This window comes from Coregonus clupeaformis, chromosome 10, assembly GCF_020615455.1.
Source record: "Coregonus clupeaformis isolate EN_2021a chromosome 10, ASM2061545v1, whole genome shotgun sequence".
Classification (NCBI taxonomy): domain Eukaryota; kingdom Metazoa; phylum Chordata; class Actinopteri; order Salmoniformes; family Salmonidae; genus Coregonus; species Coregonus clupeaformis.
Window position 1 is genome coordinate 54908376 of NC_059201.1, and position 6266 is coordinate 54914641.

At 40.7% G+C, this 6266-nt stretch overlaps 1 long non-coding RNA gene across 3 annotated transcripts; it reads right to left on the reverse strand.

The window, feature by feature from the left end:
* Positions 1 to 672: 672 nt before the first annotated feature.
* LOC121575575 lies at positions 673 to 5018 on the reverse strand. Of its 3 annotated transcripts, none has more exons than XR_006002357.1 (4): positions 2664 to 5018; positions 2227 to 2422; positions 1513 to 2103; positions 673 to 1050 (listed from the first exon to the last, which is right to left on the reverse strand). It is a non-coding gene; the product is annotated as an uncharacterized LOC121575575 (long non-coding RNA). The 3 variants fall into 3 exon arrangements; XR_006002358.1 differs by lacking the exon at positions 673 to 1050 and having other exon boundaries at positions 1229 to 1679; positions 1812 to 2103; XR_006002356.1 differs by lacking the exon at positions 673 to 1050 and having other exon boundaries at positions 1229 to 2103.
* Between the last annotated feature and the right edge of the window lie 1248 nt (positions 5019 to 6266).

Consider the following 6266-nt stretch of genomic DNA (forward strand, 5'->3'; position numbering starts at 1 on the left):
ACTTCAGGATTTTGGCAATGAGGCCCTTTATCTACTTCCCCAGAGTCAGATGAACATGTGGATACCATTTTTATGTCTCTGTGTGCAGTTTGAAGGAAGTTCCTAACTAGCGCTAATGCAATTGCTAACTAGCATTAGCACAATGACTGGAAGTCTATGGGTATCTGCTATGATGTGGAAAGTGTATCTTTTTATGACGTCTTAATCTGGTCGCAAACTGGTTGAAAAGGGTTTTTCTTTTTTATTATTACTGACCAGAATATTACATATTTTTCTGACCCCCTCATCATAACCTGGTAATGACCACCTGAGTACAGCTTATTACCTACTGTATTGCAGAGGATAAAGTTGGATATTGAAAACAAGTTAATTACATTTCTATTTCCATAGTCACCAATTAAAGTTGAAATCTGCAACATATTCTACATTTACATTTTAGTCATTTAGCAGACGCTCTTATCCAGAGCGACTTACAGTTAGTGAGTGCATTCATTTTTCCTACTGGCCCCCCGTGGGAATCAAACCCACAACCCCGGCGTTGCAAGCGCCATGCTCTACCAACTGAGCTACACGGGACTACATCACAGTAATTGTATCATAATTCACCCACAGACATTACATGCATAGACAGACTGGGACACAGAGTATATAAAGGCTTATTGTTTTATTTTATTAATGATTAGTAAGAGTGGTGTGATGGGTCAGATCTGCAGTGACGAGAATCAGTGCATTACAACATCAATTTGAGATTTTCAAAGAAAACTAGGAAAGGACATTCCTGAAGAAACTTTGGAATCAGCTGGCTAAAAGTATTTCCATGGTACTAGTTGAAGATGTTTGTGGCAGTTTTAGCTTAGAGATGTCTTCAAAAAAGAGCAACTTGCTCATATACTTTGTGTCCTCCTCCACCACGGCAGTCAGGGGCATATTTCACTTAATCCTAATAAATGTTGTAATATTCAAAACAACCTTTTATAAAACACACCGCTCCATAATCCTGAGGACATTGTCCCGGACAGAGGTTCCCCCAATTGAGGACAGCTTGGCAGTCTTAAAAAAAAAGGAAGGTAAATGCAAAAATGTAAGTATGCACTCTAAAAAGAAAAGGTTCCTGGAGGCACCTTTAGGGGTACCTCAGATTGCAACATCGGCAGAACCCCTAAAGGTGCTTCCAGGAACCTTTTCCCTGACAAACTTTTTAAAAAGGTTCCTCAAAGAACCTTTTAGGGTGTTAAGGTTCCTGTAGGAACCTTTTATGTCCCATGTAGTCTATTATGAATAATAATATTACAAATAACATTGAGTGGCAAACTCACAAATTTATTTTATTGACTTTAAAAGACACAGAAATCTCACTTGCAGAAATCACAGAAATATCTGGTCTCCCTTATCCATCTCTACATCAAAAAGTTTGCCATTCGTACAACATTTGTTGGTAATTTACCCCCCTCATCAATTCCCAGAAAACATTTCTGAATGAACAGCATAGTGCTTTTCCCTGATGCTGCATACCCAATATTAAAAAGGAAATGGACCCCCATTGCCACTCTCAATCCCATGGAGATGTCCTCCGGCTCTTCAGTGAGTAGCTCCTCTCCATCCAGGAAGAGTTGGATGTGGCTCTCATCCGCAAAGGGATTCCCCTCTAGTCTTATGGTAGGTGACAGGAACTTTACACACTGTAAGAAGGGGGAACATTTTTACAAATAAGGTTACTTAAGTCATATTTCAAACAGTAAGTTAACAACTGAGCACAGTACACCTTACACAGTACTTTGCATTCATTTATTTGTCTGCTGGGAAATACATACCCTGTCTGTGACATACAGCCCACTTGGATATTCTTTGAAGAGGTAATGGAGGAGCAAAATGGCTGCCGTGATCTTCAGACCTTAACTTGGAGGGTGTGTAATAAAAAGGCTGGATAAGAATTACCTTGGTGAGCCACCTCCGTGTGTGAAAGAAGTGCCAGAGATTCAGCAACTCCATGGCCATACCCTTCCTCTCCGTTTCTGCATTGATTTTGTCGGCCATTGTGGCAAATCCGGAAATTACGTTTCTGTCCACATCCATACCGAATTTGCTTCTCATCTCGGAGAAAATCTGAAAGTCAATTTGTTTATAATGCATCATCAATATATCTTAGATTCAGATGACAGTACTTGGCTATGTTCCATTAGTTGTGCTTTTTACCATTTCTTTCTATCAGACTTTTTGTCTACTCACAATGGCTGACAAATGGAGTGCTGGGAACTGTTTTAAGATGTCCTTGGTGCCTTGTTGTTTCATAAAAAGTTCTCTCTTTTTCAGTCCTTTTCATTTTGTCTTGTAGGGAACTTATGTTCTGTCTCTATTTTTGGCACTCCACCTACATCTTTTCAACATGTAACTTCTGACTGAAGGAATCCTCACCAGTCTCAATCTGAAAATCAAATATATAAATATTCTCAAATACTGATACATACAGCATCAAACATGATCAAACGATCAAACACGATCTATAGAAAAGGGCAAAATGTCCCGTATTCACAAAGTATCTCAGAGTGCTGATCTAGGATCAGGTCCCCACCTGTCCATACAATCTTATGATCTTACAAATTGATTCGGGATCAGCGGTTCGACTTTGACAAACTGAATATGGGCCATTATTTGTATGCAGTTACCTTGGCTATTTTGGTCGGGTCTTCATTTTTGGTGTCATCTGTTTGGTTTTGCATTTCCTGTACTTGTGCAACGTGAGCAAGCGGCTGCTGACATTTTTTGTATTTATTATTGATCACTCCTTAAAAAATTCAAAATGGAGTGGAGAAATGTCATGACGGATTATTGGGACTGAGGACAGAGGAGCAGACTAGAGATGGTCTTGTTATGCTGCTGGAAATGTGATGGCTTAACAATGTGAGAAGAACATATCCAAGCCAGCACATTATGGTCTGTGTAGGCACAATGGTGTCAACAGTTTATTAGTGTGAATTAATGTGAGTATGACAACTGAGGAATTCTTACATATCCCTTCCCTGTCTGGTCTCTCAATGAGGGGTACTTTTGAATGAGCGCTGTGCACACATCCATGTATTGCCGGATAGTAGGATACGTAAAGCAAACGAGAAACATACAACATTACATTTAGACTAACAATTTTGTTTGTAATACAAATGACATTGATTGATGGCGTCGATTATCATCATGTAAAAGTTGAGTATGTGCTCTGCTATCAGCTGCAGTGATTATGACAACAGTATGGAGGAGAATATGGAGGACAGAGACAGGAGAAGGGCTCAGAGTGACACACACACACACACACATTATGATTCATAATTGAGGAATTTATATCATTAACATTAAGCTAAGATCAGTATACTACATAACTATACTCACCAAGTGTAGGTACACATGAAGTCGACCAACACCTGCACAATCTGAGACTTCCACTTCAAGGGCACAGTAGGGTGACGGAGATCAGATTTTCTTTTAATACAACTGGAAATTCTGGAAGTCTAAACACAGATGGCCAGACTCTTTGGCTGATTGATGTGTCCTGTTGCTGGCCAGTTGATATGTCATGCTGAAGGCCAATTGCTGAGTCATTTTGCTGGACAGATGCTGGGTAATTTTGCTGGGCTGTTTGCTGCAGCTGGGAACTAACAATAATAATTGGAATAGGATCAATGTTATAGAATCAATGATGCAGGTAAGTCATACACAGTCTTACAGCTTTTAGATTCTCCATTAAATTTGTGAATTTGATTCGATCTTTGATTATTGGAACGAGTTACTCCACCATTCTTTGTTCCAATGACATCAATGTCTCTCCATCAATTTGGTGTTCTGTGGGGGAAAAGATACTAAAGAAAAAGAAAATGTCAGTGTTCTGGTCAGTGCATATCAGAATAGGAAACGCATATGAAAATGTGAAAACAAAAGTGTGTTGTGATTTCTAAGTTAATAAATCAATGGATTTTCACTAATTGCAATCTAGTGGCAGAGTGGAATGGACACTCTTCCCTCTGGATCCCTGTATCCATCTAACCATGGGAATCAATCTCCTCAAAAGGCCTTATAGCAATCCACTGTTGACTGTGTTGAACCATGCATGCGTGGTGATGGCTGTTGAAACGGGCTGCTAGTACTACTTTACCACACAAGCACCAAGGAAACTGTAAATTCCACACACTTCCATGAACACAGGGATCTCTTCTGAATGAGCAGTGTCGATGACCAGATAGTCTCCTACATTGTATTGTGCGTTGTTCACTGCAATTGACTTTGTCTTGGTGACAAAAAAAGTCTCTGAATCTGGCACTTAATACTGCACGGGGCAGAGTTTGAAAGTGCATGCAGTGGAACGTCTCTTGTCCTCACAGTGTGTTGTTGTGTTGTCAAGGCAGTTGTTGGTTTGCTTCCAGCCTTTTCTGAGCTGATGTCTTTTTGCCAAGGTCTTCGTTATGTTGTTTCTCACAACTGCTGAGAGCCTCTTGAAATATTGGTGTTTCGTTTCAAATCGCATGGTGGATCAAAGGTCCATAGGCAAGTAGCAGGCTACGGTAATGGATGAGGTAGTGCATCTTTGGAATTGTCTTCCCTGGAAACAGCTCCTGGAAGAGAGCTTGAAAATCAGTGATCTTTTCTGACAGATATGGAATCTAGGACCTTCTTAAAAAAACTGGGCCAAGATGATGTCAGATATCTCTTGAAGCAGGAGGTAGAGATCCCAAGCACTGGCATTTTGTATTTGACTACCAATCATTTGGGGGAGTAAACGGAAAAGTGTAAATTTTTCTGATGCACTTCCGGATAGATGGCCATTCTTTCTTAGGACTCTCTCGAATAGTGGCACAGGTTTAGAAGACATATCTTGTTTGCCATAAAACAAGTTCTCAACCTCATAGTTAATCTGGGCAAGAGTAATTTGCCTCTCTTGAACCAGTTGTTGCAGCACTAGTCTGAGCACTGTGGGTATGATGCCCTCAAATCAAATCAAATTGTATTTGTCACTTACACGTGTTTAGCAGATGTTATTGCGGGTGTAGCGAAATGCTTGTGCTTCTAGCTCCGACAGTACAGTAATATCTAACAATTTCACAACATATACCCAATACACACACATCTAAGTAGGGAATGGAATTAAGTATACATACATACAGTGGGGGAAAAAAGTATTTAGTCAGCCACCAATTGTGCAAGTTCTCCCACTTAAAAAGATGAGAGAGGCCTGTAATTTTCATCATAGGTACACATCAACTATGACAGACAAACTGATTTTAAAAAATCCAGAAAATCACATTGTAGGATTTTTTATGAATTTATTTGCAAATTATGGTGGAAAATAAGTATTTGGTCACCTACAAACAAGCAAGATTTTTGGCTCTCATAGACCTGTAACTTCTTCTTTAAGAGGCTCCTCTGTCCTCCACTCGTTACCTGTATTAATGGAACATATTTGAACTTGTTATCAGTATAAAAGACACCTGTCCACAACCTCAAACAGTCACACTCCAAACTCCACTATGGCCAAGACCAAAGAGCTGTCAAAAGACACCAGAAACTAAATTGTAGACCTGCACCAGGCTGGGAAGACTGAATCTGCAATAGGTAAGCAGCTTGGTTTGAAGAAATCAACTGTGGGAGCAATTATTAGGAAATGGAAGACATACAAGACCACTGATAATCTCCCTCGATCTGGGGCTCCACGCAAGATCTCACCCCGTGGGGTCAAAATGATCACAAGAACGGTGAGCAAAAATCCCAGAACCACACGGGGGGACCTAGTGAATGACCTGCAGAGAGCTGGGACCAAAGTAACAAAGCCTACCATCAGTAACACATACGCCGCCAGGGACTCAAATCCTGCAGTGCCAGACGTGTCCCCCTGCTTAAGCCAGTACATGTCCAGGCCTGTCTGAAGTTTGCTAGAGTGCATTTGGATGATCCAGAAGAGGATTGGGAGAATGTCATATGGTCAGATGAAACCAAAATATAACTTTTTGGTAAAAACTCAACTCGTCGTGTTTGGAGGACAAAGAATGCTGAGTTGCATCCAAAGAACACCATACCTACTGTGAAGCATGGGGGTGGAAACATCATGCTTTGGGGCTGTTTTTCTGCAAAGGGACCAGGACGACTGATCCGTGTAAAGGAAAGAATCAATGGGGCCATGTATCGTGAGATTTTGAGTGAAAACCTCCTTCCATCAGCAAGGGCATTGAAGATGAAACGTGGCTGGGTCTTTCAGCATGACAATGATCCCAAACACACCGCCCGGGCAA